Source organism: Athene noctua, chromosome 25, assembly GCF_965140245.1.
Source record: "Athene noctua chromosome 25, bAthNoc1.hap1.1, whole genome shotgun sequence".
Classification (NCBI taxonomy): Eukaryota; Metazoa; Chordata; class Aves; order Strigiformes; family Strigidae; genus Athene; species Athene noctua.
This window is the reverse complement of record NC_134061.1, coordinates 7,629,544-7,652,889: the sequence shown is the minus strand read 5'-3', so window position 1 is coordinate 7,652,889 and position 23,346 is coordinate 7,629,544. Positions and strand designations below refer to the sequence as shown.

At 39.3% G+C, this 23,346-nt stretch overlaps 1 protein-coding gene across 1 annotated transcript in view; it reads right to left on the bottom strand.

Moving 5' to 3' along the window:
• LOC141970164 (M1-specific T cell receptor alpha chain-like) overlaps nt 1-23,346 on the bottom strand; it is a 293,745-nt gene that overhangs the window by 60,358 nt on the left and 210,041 nt on the right. The gene's annotated exons all lie outside the window — the stretch shown is intronic.

The following is a 23,346-nucleotide window of genomic DNA, read 5'->3' as shown; positions in this document are numbered from 1 at the left end:
ATTTCCTCTCTCAACAAAAACCTTCCCCACCCCTTGGCAAAGCTGGGCATCCACAGCCCAGCGAGACACTGATGAATGTCACCAGGAGTCAGCTACATCCTGAAGTGAAGATCCCCCACGATCTGTCTGGGGGATCAAGAGCACTCACTATATGACCTGTAGGTACAAACCCTGTTTTGAGGGGCTGCTGCTACTGCCCTCAGCCAAAGCCTTTCCAGGAGGATTGCAGGCGGCAGTTAACTCCACAGCTGTATAATCCCAGAAGAGAGATGATGGAAAGCTCACTGGGAAGCTTTGCCCCACATGGAAGGAGACTAGAAGAAGGCAACATCACTTACTAGGCAAAACCTGAAGTCATCCCTTTGCCAAGTGTGGGCAGTGTGATTTTCAGCTCAACAAGAACAGAAGTTCAATGTGGACATGCTTAGAGGGAAAGGGAATCCATGGCCATGGCACAAAATATCTATCCCCGAGTAAATGGGTTGAGGACCCCACACTGCTTATCTGGAAGGAAGAAAGTAGATTACTAACAGAGTTAAATAATTTACTGAGTTGAATAATTTGGGGCATATCTTAGTAAGCCTTTCTTCAACTCATAAAATATCTCACTAGTATGATTTTTTTTTTTTGGTGCGTCTTTCTTTTTTATAAACAATATTGAACAGAGAATAATTTAAAACTTACTTGATTTAGCTGCTCTCCACTTCCAAAGGTGGATTTGTTTCCATAGCTAGTCATACAGTACTTGTCTTCAAAATATCCTCCTTTTTTTCTCTTCCAGTACTTTCCAGTTCCTGCCTGGCATTTCTTTTAACTTAGCCTTCCCAAGTAAATTCCTTGGTAACTTTAACTTAGATTTCCTTCAAATATTTTCCTAGCTGTTGGTCTCTTTCAGTTTTGACAGAGATTATCACTGACTGAAAGATTTGTCCTTCATTCATGCAAAGCAGTAAAATTCCTCTTTCAGCATTAGATCTACATTAGAAGCAGAGATCTTTTCCTGGATCTTCCTGCACATAGTGCAAATCTTCAAAATACCTTTGTTGATTCCCCAAACAACACTCTGCTTGTTCAAATCTCTTTTCAAGACAGCCCAGCTTTTTTTGCCAAGGATTGAAAAACTGGATGAAAACCTGTCTGTAGCCAGAAGCAGGAGAAGCAGAGCAAAAGGTAAGACAGTTTTCCCAGCAGAAACAAGAACCACAACTTTTGAAAATGAATGGGGACAAGGTTCTGGACAATGGAAATAAAAGGACAGTGAATGTCCCTGCAGGTCTAGGAGATTTCTGGGAACATGTATCAGTGAAGAAAAGGAGTATTTGTGTAGGACTCTTCTCCCCAGGTGTAGAAAGTGATTTGCTTATTCTTTTTGGAGAAAAAGAAACATCCATCATACAGTCCATTGGGATGGATGCTCTCTTTCTGTCCTCTCATGAGGACAGTTGACATCAATAAAGGCTGCACAGAAAAATATTATTGCAGCCATTGCTCTAGAACCTGCATTAAACTAATTCTGACCGTTCACAAATGTTATAGCTCTCAGCGACACATACAGGAGAGTCCAGTCCTCTGAACAGGCATTTAGCTTTATAATGATTATTTTTTTTTCCCTGATGCAAGGTCAGTCTTGAGCTTCAACTGCCCACAGAAGGAAAGAACAATGGAATTTTAATGGCTGTGTCACAGCAAGGGGAATTAGGCTTTCCTATCCTTACTCCTTCAGGGTTTCTACCCACCTGGTTTCACCATTAGTTGTGTACCACTTCCAAAGGTGACTTTGTAGTTGAATCCTGAATTCACACAATGACACACCCATTAACAAAAACCACACACAGTTTTTGGTCCAGACAAGTATATGCATGTTTCAGAAGAGATCAAGGGGAGAAAGGTACCATCTTTGTCACATACCTTTGACTCCAAATTAGTACGTCTTTTTAGTTGCATGACTCTGATCTTTCTATAGAAATGCAGATAATAACAATTCTGAAATTCGTGAGGTAGAAAATCAAGCCCATTATCCTCTTAGCATAGCACCGTTGAAGATCCTTGGGCAGTTTTTAAGTAGAACAATTTTTTGCTGAAGTTAGGACAGGAGATTCTCAGCCTGGCATATATAATGTAAAACAACTATTTATTTTAAGATGTACCTGATTTCATAACTAGTTTTGTGCCTCTCCCAAAGGTGAGTTTCCATGAAGTTGTCCCACAGTAATAAGCCTCTATACAAAAATTGTAAAGAGAGAAGCCTTTAAAAGCCAGAACACACTGTTAGACATATCAAAGTTTGATGAAATTTCCACCATTTTTTTAAACAACTAACGTAACTGTTTCTAAAACTTCTCAAGGTCTAAAGGAAGAGTAGACAGATCAGCCAGCTAGTCAATCTCAGAAGCTAAGCAAAGGACCAGATCCTTAAGAAGAAAAAGCCAAGAAAGAATAAACAGAAGGAAATTCCCAGAGAAAACCAATTTAAGGACCTAATTTTTCTTGTTTATTCAGTTGGCAATGAACCCAGCAAGGGATCCAAACCTAAGTCCCAGAAACCAGCTTCATCTAATCTTTTCAGCAAACAAAGGTTATTCATGAACACTAATCTCAGATACACTCCCCTGTAGGGTTCATCCTGACTAATGCGGTGCTTGCACAACACAGAGCTCATTCATTTATTTTAGCAGAAAAATAGCAATTCCGGACCTGTTCCACTCATATCAACATGACACAGAAGTTAAAAGTGAGTTGATTAGAATGTGTTTTTCTTCCCCTTGCCCTCTTTCTTTCATATTTCAAAGAAGCTCTTCTTTAAAGAAGGTCTGACAAGAGACCTAGAGTACTCTGTCTTTCCCAGTCATACTAGTGAATCAATACCTACTGGGCTTTATCAGCAGCCTGGTTCCTCTTCCGAAGATGAGTTTGTCTGCATTTCCTGAATACACACTGTCAAAAGCTTCCTTACAAAAAACCCACATGTTTTTCTGCACATTTCAGATGCCATGAGAGGAGACTCTAGTCATCAAAATAAAATTATACATGTAAAGTGCCTGTTAGATATCTCCACAAATTGAAGGCTGGGTTGTCTCTTCTTTATCTCCTATTAGGTTTCATGTCAATACTTTTTACAGATCAAGAAAGATGAAGTGTCTGAACACGGGGTTCTTTGGCATAGCCAGAAATAAACTAAGACTCTCTCCACAGAAATCATACAATTGACATTTTCAAAGCTGTGCCTTGGTAAAGAGAGAGAAACATTACCAGAACCACTTCATTCCCCAGTCCTGAGCAGTTCTGCTGAGGAAGATGTAACTGATCAATGAGAATATCTGTCTAGGACACCTAGTCCAGTATTTGACAGGAACAGAAATTCTGCAGGCTCTTTTATCTCTGTTAATGCACATTAAATCACTTTCTTCTACAGAGCAGAGACTTCCCGATTCTCTGAAAAGCCGCTGCCTTCTCTCTCTATTTCTTGTTCATGCAGTTCCACACATGATTAGTCCATGAGGTGCTCTTCAAAAGGGATAGATGTGAAAAGCACAAGGAAAACGAATTCTTTTACACTGTTGACAATGGCTCTTTCTGCCAAGGAATACCATGAAGCTCAAGCAGCTTGAGAAATGAGACAGTTCTGTAGTCTGGGGAAAGATTTGTCAGCTCTCTGCCACTCCCCATGACGATTTACACTGTTTTAATTTTGCTGGGAGTCTAGTCCTTGTTTCCTTCGTGTGAGCAGAAACTTTCCACGGTAATTACTGTAAGGACTCCTCTCATAACAGCTATTCTCTATAAACCTTTACTACCAGACCTCACAAAAAAACCAAGACCTTTTCTTGCTGCTGCCTTTACAATGAATGTTCCAGCCACACCATCATTTCAGCCCTAGAAGCAGTAGATATGGAAGGAGATTCCCTTCCCATGATCATTAAGTACTGCCAATTCCAAGCATCAGGTTCTCCAATACTTTTCAAGATACTTTTTTTCAGATCATGCACTTACTTGGTTTAACAGTGAGCCTTGTTCCTTTGCCAAACTGCAACTTGTTATAATTGGTTCCTGAATTCACACATCATTTAAGTCCTTTGCAAAAACTTCCTGGTCTGCAATTGTACACAAAACAGGGAAATGCCTGATCTGTGCTGACTTCTGGACAGGAATGAACTAAGATGATCCCATCCCAGACTTAACCCAACAAAGAAAATCCAGGCATATATTTGAAACCTCATTAAAACCTTTCCATTGTGTAAGCTACTTGGACCGGAAAATCCTTGCACCCTAACTACAAATCTTTATTCTTTCTTCTTCACTAAGAGTTTGGATCTTATATGCAGACTAAAATATAAGGGAGAGAGAGAAAGAGAATTTGCCCTTGAAGTCAAATAATTAATCAAACTCCTAATTAATTTCTGTGGTGGATATGCACATTTCAGCTACTCATTGCATATACCGTGTGGTCCCACATATATTTAAGTGAATGACTTGTTTCTGTGAGGTTTTTAGAAATGCAGTAAAGGAGACTCCATGAATGCAACCCCACATAGTTCTCCATTTTCCACCTCATCAGGGCATAAATCATTCACTGCGTTTTTAATAGGATCTTCATCAAATAGAGTCTGTAGCTGAATTAACCTACACATTGAGGTGCCCACTTACTAACAAAACCTTGGGTTTCCTCCTATGATTTTCTACATACCACTTTTCATTACCAACATTCCACACACACCCCCACCCCACCCCCCACCCCCAACCTGCCCAGTGTTTTCTGCACTTTGGAAAAGAGAAATGCTTGTCACAGAATTCATCAGAATGACAATTTCTCACTTATGAATCTAAGGCAAAATCTGAGAGAAATATAATTCTGATCACAAATCAAAAATCAGGATTTACTAAGATTATTTAGTCTCAGCTCTACATAACACAGACAGGGTAACTGAGTGCAAGATTCCTGCAGTATTTGAAACTGGTACAACAGAAGAATAATGACACTCTACAAATTGGCATTATGGACCAATAACTTGAGCTGGGTACATTTCCAAAATAGCTTCAGAAAATTTCAGGTATTTTTTCCTTTAATTCAGAGCAAGTGAAACTGGCCCTTCAAACTGTATTTTCAGGTCCTTCAGTATATTTGGTCACTTACTGATCACTTGCTAATCTGGGCCTCCTGGCCTCTGACCACCTTCCAGAAGAATACCTTAGGAATTTTTATTTCTTATGTGAAGACATAGACGCATTCGAACAAACTGCTTAATAACACTGATTATTTGTCTTATGATTTACATAAATCATAAGGTAAAAAGTTGAGTGTTGTTGACTAGACTACACTTACTTGGTGTCACAACTAACTGTGTCTCCTTTTCAAATATCCACCTTCTCCCTCCTACAGTTGCACTGCCTGAGAGTCTTCTACAAAAATCCACTCCGAAGTCTGAACTTAAATATTTCTTGACTAAAAGCATCCTGGTAAGTCCCAGGACCTGACTATCAAGAAAAAGTTGTGCCTTTCATAATGCAAAATGCAAAAACAAAACAAAACAAAACAAAAAACCCCCAAAACAAACCCCAACAAAAACCAGTCATTATATAGATAAATATTTTATGGAAAATGCTGTCTGGACTGTTTTTCTTCCTTTCCTCCTCAGAGATTTTCTTTAAACTAAAACTGGAAACTGGAAATTTCTTTCTCATTAACAAAAGTTCTAGTAAGTGAAAAGAAAGTTCATTTTACTTTGTTGGTTTCCATTTCTGAGGGGTATCTGTCTCTCAACAGCAGCACAAATGACCATTTTATCATGGGTATTCAATAGACAATGAAGTCAATCAACTTCAGTAGAACAAGATAACATTTTAAGTAGCTCGAATATCTAAGCCTAAAAGGGAGGACCATTAAACTTCCAATTACTTCTTTATTGCTTAACTTTCAATGACAATGCAGCAGCTTTGAGCTAGCACTGCTGAAGTCTCAAAAAAGATAGGGAATTGGTAGCTACTTATCTCACAGCCCCTAAAAAAGTCTATGCACTTTATCAGATATTAGCTTGGAAATGGAAACCTGGCTCTGAAGGGCTTGAATACAAACTCCTTTATAAAAAGTACCTCACTGGAATTGCAAGGCAGAAAAGAATTTAATAGAAACTTGAAATTAGCTTATCATCTGATTTATACTGCAGCACACTTCTAGGATGAATATGAATTCATCATTCAAGCTGCATCCCTGGGAGAAGATATCTATGACCAAAGCAGAAGAACATTTCTTCATCCAGCTCTGCTGAGGACACAGGAGTCGCACTGAATAGACTCTCACTGGATCGGGGACGTGCTGAAACACTTTGATCTAAGTATTTTTACTGGAAGACTTACTTGGAAGCACAAGCAGGGTAGTTCCTCCACCAAAAGTGATCTTTCCATAACCATCAGTCACACTGTGACAAGGCGCTTTATGTAAACTATTACAGGAAGAATTTATCAGACTTCCTATCACTGAATGATAAACATTGCCTTTCCAAAATTTTTAGAAGCCAGTATAAAAGAAATTGTCTTGCTGTGTTGATGACTGTATCCTCAGAAATTTACCTTTGTTAGCTAAAATTTTGCTAAACCAAACCTTATCACAAATGCCCTCAATTAATACTTTACTGACCACATCTGTATATATTTTGGGTCTGTAAGAGCAGACAAGTTTTACATTTCCCTGTTTTTTCTATTTAAGATATTTCAGATGAAGCATGGATACAAAAAGAGGACAGCGTTTAGCGCTGCAACATTTCTTTGCAACCATTATTGTGCCAATATGTTAATTTTAAAAGAGTAAAAGAGATTTGTCTGAATCATTCCACACCACTGCCCTTGTAACACAGTATGTTTGGGAAGGCCATGGGTTAGCATAAGAAAAATAGGTATTGAAAGGTTTTTCAGTCTTACAGATATTTGCCAGAACAAACTTTCCTAAACCTTCAAACAAATTAAATGCTTTTAAAAAAAGCACATGAAAAGTGTAATTAGTAAAATTGGGTTGATATGAGAAGCTGAACCTTGGAAACAGAAGTTAAGTTGTTAGTCTTTTTGTATTAAATTCTTCACTTCTCACTTACTTGGCATTACAACAATTTTTGTTCCTTGTCCAAATGTTAATTTCTCAACGTTTCCTGTATTCACACAGCCAGCAATTGCTTTACAAAAACGACCCAGAGAAATATATCTGCCTTCTTAATTTCTCTTTTCCTGGAAGAGAAGTTAACTAAATGCAGTTGTGAATGCCAAATGATGATATCCATGTTCTATTACTGCATGAGGTTTGTGGCTTAATTAAAGACATTACCCTCGACCTGTTACATATAATTGTATTGTCCCTTTCTTTTCTTTCCTTTCCTCTTTAAACTGAAATCTGAGTTCGTTCACCAAGGAGTAATTATCACTCGATCTTATCTACACTTCTACTTTCAACCATGAAAACATTTACAAGGCAATTCTTCACTAGGAAGAAATACCTGGTTTTATCATCAGTTTATTTCCATTCCTGGTGTGAATTACCGGTTGCAGGGACAACTCAGTATACGCAGTAACTTTAATGAATTTAGTATTGCACATCTGTGGCCCACATCTCTATGCACGTAATCCTCAGAAACAGACACTTTCTTTCTAAAGCCTCTCACATTTCTTTTAGGCTTACATGGCTTTACTTTTAGGTGCATTCCTATTCCACATTTAAATTCTTGATTGCTACCTCCAAAGTTACATCACAGCAGAGCTTTACAAAATCCCTGTGTGGAGAGTTTCGATCCACGACAGACTTTTCCCTCACTTATTAAATGAACTTTCAATTTCTAACTGTAAAACTAGTAAAAGCCTTCATTTGAAAAGTCTTTTAAAAAAAGAATTTAGCTTTCACATGTTGCAAAGAAACTGACACGCTGAACTACCTGTTCAAGGAAATTGGATGTCTTGAGACAGACCAGAAACATATCCTACACATGAGAGTTATCTAAACTTTGTACAGATGTCCTAGTGTCCCTCTATAATCAGTAGAAAAGCACAGACATTTTTCAAGCACACTTCTTATCTTGAAGATGTTAACTCTAAAAAAAACCACCTCAAAAACCAGTGATGAAAATAAAAGCAAAATCACCTTGGGCTAGCAGACCGACCTTGAATGCTTTGTATTAAACAGAATAAACCTGGACTCACAAATCTGACAATTTCAAGATGAACATTCACTTATTCTTTACCAGAAAGGTGACACATCCACCAACTGTGGGAACACAGGCAGTTGGAAAGTTTCTCATAAAGGGAAGAAATTATCTTTAAATCCTTAAACGTCAAAGCTCATCACAGCATCATCAAGCTCAGTTTTTGAGATCCTTATTTCTGGCACTTACTTGGATGAACAGCCAGCCTTGCCCCCTTTCCAAAAGTCAGCTTTTTATAGGCACTTACAGAGTTTCACTGTGACAAAGAGCTTTACCAAAAAAGGTGGCAGTAGCTTTTGACTTTTTGATGTGTATACATAGATTTCCTGGGGTTTGAAGAAACCCTAGTAAAAATTCTCACGACAATTTGCTACTGTGAATCCCACTCCTGTGGGAGCCTATCTCACCAGTGCAGCTCAGATCTATCACAAAGGAGATGGCAGTTGCATCCTTCTATGATAACAGCAACTGCAGAAGTCAGAATAATTAACTGTAACCATGAAGATGGGTAAGAAAATGCAAGACAGGAGTGGAAATTTTTCTGTATCACTTCATCCACCTCAGTTAGTGCTTATCTTATCCCAGCTTATACCAACTTGAAACATTGAAGCATCTCACATCAAAACTATATAAACTTTGTATCCAATAGCGTCTAAACACAATAATGATATTTCTTCACTTTGGATTTTTTTTTCAAATGCCTCCCATTCCCCAAACAGCACAAAATCTATAACAAAGCCTTAAGGGTTTAGTCCTCTGTAAGATATGAATATGTCTCTGTTCTCACATTTCCAGTTTCAGGAGGAAAAAAAAAAAAAAAAAAAGCAAACCATAAACACTTCCATAATCTTCCTTTACAAATAAAATTATAGATGGATACTTTACAGAGCAACTCAGACCCACTTTCTGCCTCTATTTTCATTCCAGTAGTAGATGAACAGAGATTCCTGGAAACTGGCATTGCAGCCCCAAAATTCAATACTACCTCTTCTTGTCTAGCTACAAATCAGTAAGCCTGAAAATGTATACGCAAATATAATGGTGGGATATACTCAGATAATTCTTTATTTCAACATGTGGAGTTTTTCTTCTTCCATTATACTCATTTGAATTTACCTTTGGAAGAGTCCTTGTCCCAAAGCTGACTGCATTGCCACTACCAGCATTCCCATTGACATGGAAATTAAAACACAAACCACCTCAAAATGCCACTCAGAACTCAGATTTAAAAACCTGTGGAAGCTACCCAGTTCCAGGTAACCTTGCACTGCTGCTCGGTAGTTACTCTGGGATGTCCAGGTTCTTTAGTGTTCTTCAGACTTACTTGACTTTATTGTTAAGCTGTTCCTTGGCCAAAAGGGATTTTATCAAAACTGGTAGAAACTTTACAAAAACCTGAGCTTGAAACTTTCTGAGTTCTCACAACTGATGAGAGCTTCAGCCTTGTGCTGAATGTGGCCTTTTCTTTAGGGAAGTTCAGAGTATTACTTCCAAGATCTCAGTGTAGAAAAGTTGTTTGAGACAACTACATGCTTCTGTCCCTACCACTTTTCTTTCTCCAAATACTCTATTAGGCTTGCACTGTGTAACTAGAAAAGCACATAATTTTCTATTGCAGTGGGCACCCTACAGAGCTGTACGGTCTGCTAGAGTGATGTTGAGAATTAAACCACTATGTTAAAAACAGTCCTAAGTGCTCACTTTGAATTAATAGATACGGAATCAGAGCTGCTGAATTACTGAGAACAAGCACTGATTTGATCCTGTTTGTCTAGTTCAGCCATAAATCAACAGATTTCATGGGGGTGTTTTCCCCAATTTGGACTTGAAATCATATGCAAATGTGTCCACTTCCAAATGTGTCTTGATATGAACTGTTCAATGTTATGCCACCATGAAAATATTTACAGAACAGCCAGTTTGCACCTGATACACTATTTTAGCTATTCAGTACTAAAGAAGGTTCCAGGACATGGTCTAAAATTCTCCTCCGTTAGTTGTGGGATACTATAATACTAAAGATACAATTCCCAAACCTCATCATTTTTGTTGAAGCATCTTCAGGACCACCAGAGGCTTATTGCAGTCCTATGCTAAGTATTTCAGTTTAATACCTTGAAAGCATTGCACTTTGACTGAAGTTTGGTGTACACCTTTTTTTTCCTTTCCTATACAGCTGTGTCTTATTAATAATTCTAATGGAATGCCTTAGGTTCCAGATGGGTTGACCTCCAAGCCAGATTCTGTGCATGGCTTCTCCATCCTACAGAGTGAAAACCCTTTTCTAAGACACAGATGAATTCAGATATCACAGGTCCACTCCTGATATATGGACAGTTGTACGATCCCTGCTACAACAGGGTTTCCTCCCTGTATCATGAATTCAGAACAGGTGACCCCCGGTAAACAGCAGGATTTCTTCAATCCTGTTACATCCCTGAATGGGGAATTCCGCTCTCCTACACACTATTCAAGGTTATGGAAGTGAAAGGAAACTGCTACAAATTCTTGCTATGGTTCCTTTCAACGTTTGTCTTCATCTGCGGAACAGAGAAACTGAAGTAAACCTGCACTGATTCTACAGACACCTTACAGTGTTTAACGACAGTAACTGTGCATGCTCTTAAAGCCAGACACTCTGTGAAAGAAACTGCACAGCTTTCATGCTGTTGTCAGCAACATATGGTCTCTATTAGGTGTTGATCAGGAGCTTGATCTACTCTAAAATACATGAGTTTTTACTGAGGGAGACTGATCTTGCACTCCCAGTTTCATTCTTTTCAAGACCTCACTTCGTACCTGTCAGAATGGCCTCTCACATCCACCTCTACCCCTACGTTTTCTGCTCTTACCAGAATTTACTTTCAGACTAGTTCCATTCCCAAGTGTAATTATCCAGCTATCCTTGTCCACACACTAGCTAGTGTCATGTCTATACAAAATAACATATCCTATTTGTTTAGTTAATCTTTCCAATTAATATTATAATGCAATTTCTTTTTAATGTTTTTGAACCTGAATCTATAGCACCTGAAAAAAAAAGCCTCTCCAAAGAAAAGTCTGTTTCACTTTACAGACTAAGGTTAAAAAATTCTGACTACATCACCATATCTTTCAGAAAGGAGACAATGCAGCCACACAACCACAGAATGGCTGAGGTTGGAAGGCACCTCTGGAGGTCACCTGGTGCAACACCCTTGCTCAAGCAGGGCCATCTGGAGCATTTTAGTATCTCCAACAAGGGAGATTTCACAAACTCTCTGGGCAACCTGCTGGCGCTCAGTCACCCTCACAGTGAAAAGTGTTTCCCGATGTTGAGATGGAGCCTCCTGTGTTTCAGTTTGTGCCTACTGCTTCTCATCCTGTCACTGGGCACCACTTTGCTCACATTTGTGATTTCTGATGGCATGCTCCAAATTGCTTGAAAGCTGGTATTATAGTGCAGAGATTTATAAAACAATTTAGTTTGGGACATTGCATACATTTATGCAAATAACCGTTTCCACTTTCAGACCTACTTGCATTGACTTTCAGACATATCCACCTCTGAAAGATTCGCTCTGAGTTGTCACACCAGCACTATGCAGTAGCTGAGAACTTTATAAACATAATTTACTGGAACCGTGTCCCATCACACAACTATTGAGTGCTCTTTTCAGGTAGGATAAATAACAGGCCTTATTTGGCTTCACTGGAGTCATTCTTCTTGACTGCACATACGTCTCTAACTATAGTTTCTCAAGATTCAGCTCTCAGTCTAATTCTGCTAAACTCATGAATAATTAATTTAAGCAGATAGACTCAGTGCATGAAAAAATAACCTAGCTTTTAGGGAAAAACAAAAACAAAACAAATAACAAACAAACAAACAAAATTAGAAAAAAAAATCAGAAATTCTTACAGTGAGTGGAACATAGTGTCAGATATAACCCTTTGACAAGAATTAAGCTGGTATTTAGCACAAATGTTTTCACTACTATGGAAAGGTTTGGAAAAACTCAATTGAGTTAAAAAAAATAAAAAAGCAGCATGTAATATTTTTTTAATTTCATGCCCTAGTTTTCAAATTGCTGATATACAGAAAATAATCATTGTAGGATTTTAATCCCAATTTTTCCGTTCTCAAATATAATTTCAAATCCTTCCCCAGAGGACAACCATCCTACACTGTGTTTCTGTCTATAAACAGGCAGTAGCTTTCAAACCTTTTCTAATGTGAGACTGGACTGGCAATGACAATCAGTTTGTAGAGTCAGAAAGCAGGCTTGAATTTACAGAATGGCATCGAACGGATCACACGTGATTCGGTAGCAAAGATCTCAGTTGATGCTGGCCTTGAAAAATAATACACACAGCTGGCTAATGTAATTTCATTTTATTTTAAGTTCATTTAAATGCACAGGGAATAATATGATCTATTTTGCACATAGCCATCTATTTGCAGTGGGTTTTTTCCAATCTTTCTTACCCGGCTGCAATTTCTGTTATGAATGTCACTTCTGGGAAGCTGCTTTGTTATATTAGACAATGCTTTGAAAGAGCTTACTGTAAACAGGATTTTGATGATTATCTTCCTTTTATTTCACAAACCTGGCTGCTGTAGGTGGCAGGGAAATTATTTGTGCTCCTGTCAACTTTTTCATGTTTGTGTATTTTAAATGGAAGCAAGGGCCTTGGAAATACCATCCTCATATTTCTCTAGATAAAAATGAGCAGCTTACCTGAAAGCACTCTTAGGTGTATTCCATGTATGAATATGAACTTCTCAGTGATTGTGCCCACAGCAGCTCAGCCCTTTACAAAAACATGATTTCCATCCTCTCCCGAAATTTAAGACATTTTCATTGCACATTATGAATATTAACTATTCCATATCGCAGAGAAGTATTGATAGTTTCTATCTGAAAACAAGTTGAGTATTATATGCAGGGATTAAATATTCAAAGCCATGAAAATCTATTAATATGAACAGCATTTCAAAAAACAGCCATACTTTTACTAAGAAAAGGTAACTAATTGTGATGAAACAAATAATTCTGCAGTAACTTTTCTGAAATAATTGAATATATGCAGATTTTCATTAGAGCAAAAAGAACATATATTCTACATCTTTTACTTTTCTCATGAATACAATCCTTCTTTCTGCGTCACACTCCACAGAGAAGAAAAATATTTTGAATGGATATTCAGGATCAGCTGAACAAAAATCTGGACATTTCTTCCAGAATAGCTTAGCCAATCAGTTCCACTCCAGTGAAGCATTCTCAAGCATATTTACTTCCAGTAAATGAAAGAATAAAAAAATGAGAACCAGCAGCTGATCAGATTTTTTCTTGGGTAGGAAACACAGCAGGGATTATGTTTTTACTCAGAGTTCTAGTGGCTGAATTGAAAAGTATGAGGTTCCTTTGCAGCAGTAAGTTCCCTTCCAACTCCTGGCATCACAGTGTAACACCACTTCACCAAAAAACCCTTCTTACCATGTCCAGATAAATTTTTACCTGTAAGTCGGCCATAGCACAATCTGCATTTGGAATTTTTCTTTGAGTGCCATTCCCAGGTTCCAGAAGTACTGTACAACATAGTGAGGAAGGGCAAAAGGAAGTAAAGAAAGGATAAAGGGAGGAGGGAGGGAGGGAGGGAGGGAAGGAGGGAGGGAGGGAGGGAATTACTATTATTCAAATTATAATTTTCACAGTGGGAGACTTTTGTGTCTGCCCATGCAAAAACAATTTATATACAGAACTGTTAGCTTTCCAAGCTGCTCTGTATGTGCAATTCCTACTAAGGCAAAGATTTTCAACTAAAAGATGAGATGTGGGGAGGAAAAACTGCCTAGTTCATTATAAGATGAAAATCAAATCACTCAACAGTTTTAAACATCTCAGCCAGAGTTCCAAACACACAAACTTGTTCAACAAATGGAAATTCTCCCATTGGTGCTACTATAGCATATAGAAATGGAACAGAATGAAAAGCAGTAACAGACTAATTCTGTTTTTCTAAGTCATTCTGTCCTCCTCCGAGTCCCGGCAGCGTTTGGGTACATAAGAATTTCTAAGGAATTTTATTTCTCTCTCCTATTTCACACACAGTGGACACCAAAGGATAAATCATTTTACCAGAGTCCTATAGCAAGTGACCATCTCTAAGGCCAGTCCTTTAGCAGCCGCCCTCCCCCCGACTGACTCTGTCACTAAACCCGATTACAACTGTTCAAGAGCACACCCCTCAGCGAGTCACTGCTGGGACTGCAGAAAACCTAATGAAGAGAATGCTTCCAGTGTAAGGCATCCTGACTTCCCAGTTTGATGAAATCAAAGAGGTTTGTGGCATGTAAAATTCCTGGCCAACAGCAAACACACTTACCCATTTCCAGAAACAGGTCTACAGGCAGACATTGGTTGGAACTGACGTGACTTGGTCCTTCCACAGTGAGAAACTCCTCTGTAGAAAACCTCACAATTCAAAGGAGCAGAGAACCTCACCACAACACAGCTCCTGAGTGCATCTCATCTGTAGCCTTCCTAGATGCAACAGCTCACCCTGGAATTCCTTTGTCACAGGGCACCAGACACTTTGACACTTGTACTCATCCAATTGTTTATCAACCTCTTCATTGCCCGAAGCCAGGAAGTTTGTTCTGCATTCCTCAATGGTTCAGACTTCCTCCTTGTTTAGCAAGATATCTGTACCTTTGGGTGACCCTAGCCTACTTTTCAGGGCACAAATTTCTCTCTTAATCCCAGTAAAACTTCTTTCCTCCAGCCTAGGACATTCTGACCATCGCGGTTTCTTGAATCACAGTTTAAAGCCCCCTTAGAAATACTGATGAAGCAGTGCTGCATTTCCCATATTCTACTCCATCTCTTCTGTTACAAATAATTTACAACTCTACAGCTGTTTTAGCTTGTATCTTTGAAAAAAGTTTCTCTGAATCTCAGTTCAGCTATTCATCTTCTTTCAGCAGTGCATTTCTGTCACTGGACTTTCTAAAGACTTTATATGACATAGCAAGGGTTTTTCATCTGCACCTGCTGCTGGTAAGGCAAGAATGCAAACAAAGAACAAAGATGTTTAATTTGTGGCACATGCAGAGACAACACTCATTATGGGGTTTGGATATTTTTTTCCCCCCATTTGACCTATTTACTGTATTTCATTAGATTGAAAATGTTCATAGAATGATAGAATCACAGACTGGTTTGGGTTGGACAGGATCTTAAAGACCATTCAGCTCCCACCCCCTGCCCCGGGCAGGGCCACCTTCCACCAGCCCAGGTTGCCCAAAGCCCCGTCCAACCCGGCCTTGAACCCTGCCAGGGAGGGGGCAGCCACAGCTGCTCTGGGCAGCCTGTGCCAGGGCCTCACCCCCCTCACAGGGAAGAATTTCTTCCGTTTATCTAATCTGTATCTACCCTCTTTCAGTTTAAAGCCATTGCACCTCATCCTATCACTATATTCCCTAATAAAGAGTCTCTCCCCAGCTTTCCCATAGCCCCCTTTCAGCCCTGGGAGGCCGCTCTAAGGTCTCCCTGGAGCCTTCTCTTCTCCAGCTGAACCCCCCAACTCTCCAGCCTGTCCTCACAGAGGAAGGTTTCCAGTCCCCTGATCATCTTTGTGACCTCCTCTGGAGCTGCTTGAGCAGATCCATGTCTTTCTTATGCTGGGGCCCCAGAGCTGGACACTGCAGGGGGGGGTGATCTCACAAAACTGGAGGGGGAGTATCCCCTCCCTCGATCTGCTGGCCACACTGCTCTGGACGCAGCCCAGGATACAGCTGGCTTTGTGGGCTGCGAGTGCATATTATGGGGGTCATGCTGAGCTTCTCATCTATCAACACCCCCAGGTCCTTCTTCTTGGGGCTGCTCTCAGGTCACTCATTGCCCAGCCTGTATTTGTGCTTAGGATTGCCCTGACTCATGAGCAGAACCTTGCACTTGGCCTTGTTGAACTTGTTCATGGACCCACCTCTGCAGCCTGTCGAGGTATTGTGAGAACAATAAACACTTTGACCAGCAGGTAGCAGGATAGATCAAGGAAATAAATTGCATTTACATAAATATATCTAATTTTATCAGGAACTTTTTAGTATTTGGGGGAAACAGAACAGACAAGTCAGATTATGCCCAGCAGAATACAGGAATATCTTTATTGTAATGTATTTTTAATGGTGTATAAGATAACAGAAGGATTCAGCTGTACAAAATGTTATTTAATATTTACCATTTTTATGCAGTTTGGTTTTGCTTAAAGTAATAACAAGAAAACAATCAGTTTATCTTCTTAGAAGTATCTATAAAATGTTATATGACCAGAAAGTGAAATAAAGTCTGGTTTCCCATCTCAATTATAAAGTTTAATTTGAAAAGAATATACTGATAGAATTCAATTTAAAACAAAGAAACAAATAAACAAACAAAAATAAAAAAGGAGGATTTTTTCCACCTCATTTTGTGTATTTTAATTACTTTTACTAAGTAAAAACTCCTAGAAAGTTCGGGGTTTTCTTTGAGTATCTTTTTGTATATATATATATATATATATATATATATATATATATATGCTCTTTATTCCCAATGCAACCCTTGCACAAGAAGATATAAGCACATGCAATAATAATCACAGGCATAGCTCTTACCCAACTCTTAAAACCCAAATGTGTTTTACAGTAGTTAAAAATAACCATTAACCACATTACATCCAGACCCATATTAAGAACAATTTGCAGCAAACTTCCCCACTCACCTTTAGCAATAAAGTATTAAATAAACCCCAAGTCAGGCTGATGTGCTGTGCACATATGCATCTTAAAGACCTGAGGCTGAGAAATTATTCTAGCCCTAGAAGACAGTAAAAAGTAAGAAACAAGGTTTCCTCAAGGGTAAGACTGAGGCTTTGATATGTGCTGGTTCATGGGGATGAGTTGGAAAGGCGTTCAGATAGGGGTTCCTTTTTTTTCCCACATATGGTTGGACTAAGTATTTGTGTTGTAACAGTTCACCAGAGGAAAATCCTGTGTATCATTTGAGGCTGATCTAAGCACTTTTCTCTGGCACTCTAAGTAAAGAGATGTTACTGTCCCTGAATTTCTCCCTTTCTGTGACATACTTATTGGCTCTGAGAAAGGAAAGACACTAAATAAATGAGCCTGGGAGTCCTGCCTTGTGCTGCCAGAGCTTTTCTAGCTATGAAGCTTCACCATCCTTTGTGTCTTATGGGAGGCTGGGCACTGAAACCTTAGAGACATTTAATCTTGATTGGGGTGTTCCTGTACATTCTGCAGAAGAAAAAATGTATAGGCTGGGAACATCAACACTCAAGTCCCCATATATAAATAAAAATATGAGAGAGAAAGCAAAATAATCTCCATGATACTCAGTGTTCCTTCTTCTTCATTACACTTTTCCATTTAACCTTTTGGAAAGGTGTTTATTCATTTAGGGTGTTTTTAATGTTCTCCGCCACACGAGAGAGCTACCACCACTTTGACTTTCTTGGCAAGAAGCAACACACAGGTGTTAGACAGCATACTGTATCTCTGAGGGCCACGGAGGGGGAATTATTTGAAGTGCTGGAGGTGCATATTTGCCTGAAAGTACTTAAAAAGTTTTATTTAAGTTCACATGGTGAGTGGCATGTGTCCTTTTATGATGAGAAGCCACAAAACATACTGTGCTATGACTTGCTGGCAGCAAAAGAGCTGAGAAGCTGTTTGGAGATTAAATTTTTTGACAGTTAAGTCTCAAAGTTGCTGGTTGCTACAGCAGTTTCACTCTCTGTAAAACCAGGAGAATCTGAAAAAATGCATGACACCTTACTTTTATCAGGCAGAGGTCTGCTTTCTACCAGTGATGAGTGAAGCTCTTGTATCTGAATGACTGCAGGTATCACTAGTCAGTCCAAATGGCAATGTTGCACCTTCTGAGTCATACTGGTCTCGGTGAACTTCTCTGCACTCCCATTCTGCCTACAGCATGCACTTAAAGATAACTGCCCTCTTAGAAGCATTTGCAACTTGGAGGAGAAGCTATCAAAATGACAAGCAGCAGATTCCCAATAGAAAAGTGAAGACATAACTTTTGCATATACAACGATCTGTGGGCTTTTGTCAAAGAATGCCCATGAGGCTCAGTAGCAGTCAGAAAAGAATTACAGACTTAAACTGGGGCAAGACATTGTTAGCAATAGGGATTTAATGTTTCATACAGTTCAAAAAGATCTGAAGTCTCCCTGACCCAGGATGTGAACTAAGGACTACCAATGGGTAAAACGATGGCTAAGAACACCATATGTATATTACTAAGTTAAAATAATTTTTTAACTTTTGAAAATAATTAAAATGGATTAGAGCAGAACAGCCATAAAATTCTACCAAGCAGAAACACAATTCTAAAATTTCCTAATGTTGACAAAATTGAACTGTGCTTGAAGTACTATTGGGAAAGGAATGTAAACCAGCTAATCTTATCTAAAACATGATACTCACTCTAAGTATCATCCAGATGAAGAGATTTTTCAGGAGTTAGTAAAGTAGTTTAGATTTTCACTTGAAATCTAGACATCAGCATCATTTTAATGAGCTCTTCCACAGAAAAGCAAAGCAGTTTTCTAAACAGCTAGGCTATAGAAGTTATTCTACAGTTAAAATAATCTAACAGAGAAATTACCAGGATGCTGCCTAGACAAAAATTAAACTCTCTGAAATATAATAAAAAATACAATACGACTCTATAGAACCATTGGAAATCTGCGACCAAATGGCTTAAATTTACAGAAAGCTGTCATATGACATTACTTGATTAAGTGTTGTAAATATTGCCAGCTTGTGTAAATAAAAGCATCGATGGTGAAACTGGTTCCTTAAGCTCTTTATTCATAATGGGATTGTATTGCAGCAGATTCAGTAAAACTTAAAAATACTCGGAAAAACTAAAGCAATGAAAGGCCATATTTTCTTCCATATACTTAGTAAGAAATGGTGCGTTATATGTCCTCCTCCCTGAACCATCTGACTTTCTTGTTGGAGTCCTTTAAAGAAAAGAGCTAAATTATTCAACATGTTGAGCCAAGTATTGGCAAAAGTTTTTGCACTGATTCTGATGCTTGATTCCCTGAGGATGCAAAGGATCTTGAACTTAAAAGCTACCAAGAACTTCAGGTGCCCCGTTATATCAGACCTCAGGGGCATTTTAAGCTCTTCACATCTTATTAATGAACATCAAGGATCAACAAGGTACACAGAAGGGAGAACGTTTTTCTTCAGGTGAGTCTTCTTCCAAGACACCAAATCAGACACAGACATTGTTATGTCTTCCATCACTGTATGCCGCTCTAGGCATCTGCAGCAGCCCTGCAGCACCAGCTGCAATGCTGAAAGGACACAGTCAGGCAGAGCTGCTGTGACTCATCTGCTCTATTTTCTCTTTACATCGGGTTTGGACCCCTGGGGACTTTCTATGCTGACAGTTCAGCTGTTCTCTAAAAGTGCCATCCGGTCTCTTGGTATTGGAAGTCAGGAGGCAGAGGGAGAAGTGCAGGCAACCAACTTGCTTTGAATAAGAATAATAAGCACATGAATATCAGACTTTTTCCTATCTTTTGCTAGTGAAAAAAAGCTGCAACTTGTTCTGCAAGTGGCAGGCAGAATGTTCCATAAAGCAATATTACAGAGAGGGGAAGAAAACATGCCTTGCTAACACAAGGCAGGGAAGGAGGGCAGACACCTTTAGGCAGCCATTCTGAGCAAATGGTGCAGAATTTCACTAGTGAAGGACTTGATTGTTGATTTTCATGGCTTAGGTGATCCCTTTGATGGCATATTAATGTGTTCCTTCCCAAGTACTTTTCAATTTATCTAGGAAGCCATGCCCGTTGTCATTTTCACTGCAATAAATGTCTGTAACTTCAGTTACAGCTTTAGGGGTTATGGGCATGCCATTGACTGGCATGTACCAGAACATGTTCTTTTATGACTTGAGTTTCTTAGGTCTGCATTAAAAGGAGAAAGGGTGTGAATCAGAAACTTCAGACAAACAAAAACTGCACAACACAAGAGCAATTGCACAGAAGAGGTGCAGAGATACTCACAATGAACAGCTTACAACACATTCAGACCCCTAATCTGGCACACACATGACCTTTACCTACAAAGATGAAAATTTCCTAACCTCCTGAGGCAGGTACATTTTTTGTGTGACTTAGCATGACCCAGACTCGCCTGATAGATCCTTAGGACCAGAGGTAAGAATGGAGAGGAATGCATCTTTGTGAAGAGCCATGAGCATTGATGTCAAGGAAAGAAAGATAGAAGACCAAAGAATCTACAGCTTGGATATTTGCATTTGCATATACAGATGTTCACATCAGCTGTTTCCAGGCTCTGACACTGGGTGGAGAGAGAACACTATTTGGAGGGACTTAAGAGGGTGAATGGATCTCTGGATGTTGTTCTTATTCTGAAAACAATAACAGTGTTGGGAGCAGTTTCTTAACCCTTGTCCAGACTTAATTTTGAAGAATACTGCCTTAGACAAAAACAGTGTAGTCATACGGGCAGGAGGGAAAAGACAAACCACAGTAATTACTGGTGATTTTAGAATAATTTTCTGTGCTATAGAAGCGCTCATTTATACCTTTGAACAAGTACTAGCCTAAACTGGACAGATCTTATTTTCCCATATGCACATCACTGACATAATGAAGTTGATGGTCAACAGGGGTGAAATGGTGTAATACAGAGCCCTTGGTGTGGTAGTGACCGTGCTGCTTTTGTAATCATGTTAAAACACCTTGAAGCCTGAACGTTTTTGTATGCTTCAAAGGTACCCCACCTATTTGTCTGTCTAATAAGACATTGCTCACCTGACATTGTCTTCAAGAAATTTCAGATTGTGTTCAGGCCCTGCAAGCTTGAATTGCCACGCCAGCTGAGTTTCTGCCAGCCATCTGCAACATCTCCACGGGACTTGTTCAGGACAGACTTTACTCATGAGCTGTGGGCTTCAACTCCCTGCAGCCTGCCTCACACCAGCAATACTGAAACTGTTTGAGGTTCGGTTCTCCTCCATCTTGCATGGTGGGTGATGGCAAAGTATTCAAGCCTTTGTGCTAGGTGTTACTGCTATCACTGTCTTCGTCCCATACTGTATTTTTGTCTTTTGTTAAATATCTCATGACTTACCTTCTTGTGTTTTATTTGGCGATGATAGTGCTCCTGACCACTCTATCTACAGCTATAAGGCAAGATAATATATTTTTTTTTTTTTTTTCCTTACTGAATTACACTGTTAATGTGCAATATATTTCTCCCATCCAAATGATTATACTCTCACTCTGGGCTTTCATCTTTGACATTTCTAGGCAAACATTCTGTGTATGACAAAAATATCACATAAAGAAGAATGATTGAGGTTGGAAGAAACCTCTGGAGGTCATCTGGTCTCCTCTGCTCAAGCAGGACTATCTAGAGCTGTTTGCTGAGGACCATGTCCAGATGGCTTTTGAATATACCTCCAGGGATAGTGACTCCACCCCTGGAGATATTCAAAGGCCATCTGAACACAATCAAATATGGACACAATTAAATCTCTAGGAGAATAAGGATAGTACTATTCAAATGTTTGCTACTAAAGACTTCTGCTTATCATCACGTTTAATTTTTCTGGTATCATTGGATCTCTTCCAGGACAATGTGATTTTTCCTATTTAGGGATAATTCCAAATCCCAAGGCGCTGATTTTAACAAAGGATATTTTACTGTGTGGCACAATTTCTCTACAAAACCTTGCCCTTCACTCACATCATCTGGGAGAGCTGCAGACTACCCTCTTCTGTGGAATTAGCCACACCAACACAATCTGACTATTGGGCTGTACAAAAGCTCCCTGTTATGGATTTTCTTCTGCAAACAATTATATTCTCTTGTTTTATTAAGCTGCATGTTCTGCATTGACTCAGAATTATTGATTTGCAACTGTAAAGTGAAAAGCCACTGCTAGTGGGAGGCAATCAAGAAGTCACAATGACAGAAAACAGGACAGAGAGGCTACAGGCTTTTTCCAAATTCAAACTAAAATAGTTATACCTATACAACTCCTCACAGGAGAAATAAAATTAAAAATCCAGCACAATCTGTCTAGAAGTTCAAGAGCTGGAAAGGGGTTCTGCATTTGCACAGATATCTGCTTCTTCCAGCTGGATCTTGTGGTCCAATATGGCATTGGCTTTCCCATTAACCTCCCTTCTCTAGACATCAGCTGCCTCCGTGCCAAAATTCCTCACTGAGTACAGATACCGCTCTTCTCCCCCAGGGTACATTTATGCAGTTTGTTCCCTCTTCCTCTCTCATTCCCAGTTAATTTAAGCCATCATAGGCTACTTCTTGACACATGAAGCTAATCCTTTCCTTCCAGAAGGTGGTCAGACACAGCCAAACAAATAGCTTCCTCCAGATTAAAAAAAAAAAAAAAAAACAACAAAAACAAAAAACAGACTGCACCCACTTTGGCTACAGTATGAGGATGCCTGGTCTATCTTCAGTAGCCATCCTTGACATCATGTCTCTGAAACATAATTTTGGCCAGCTGTGACACAGCCCTCTTATTTCATGTACTCTACCTGAAATAAAGTCTTAGGGAAGCCACAGACCTGGCCACCAAGCTAGCCCATGCCAATGGGGACTAATTCTGTTCTCTGTGGGTGAGTGATAAACTGTGGTAAGAGACTGATGGATGGGTATTCCCTGCTTCTCATGTTTCACACCGCTAAAACACTTCAAACTACCTTCTCAAAGACATCAGTTTCTGGTTTTTTGACCAAGACCTAGATAACAGAGACTTGAGTGACTGACATTTTAGGGTGACTGAGGGCATAGATACTCCCACACTGACCAGTTTCCCAGTGGTACACAGGGAGGTCTGAAAAGCCTGGCCATGGAGGTATCACTGAGCTCATGAATCAATTTTGTGATGTAAATGAGGGCTCTGGTGTCCTAGCCAATGTGGATGGGTGTTTGAAACAGTAGAGACTGATGTCTTTTTCTGGCTGATTAATTTATATATGAGTCAATGCCAGCCTTCAGTAGTCACACTTTTGTAGATCCCTCTTTTTGCTTGTGCAATGTTGCAGGATTTTAATTCTGCTAAAGCTCTCAGGCATCAACCAAGGA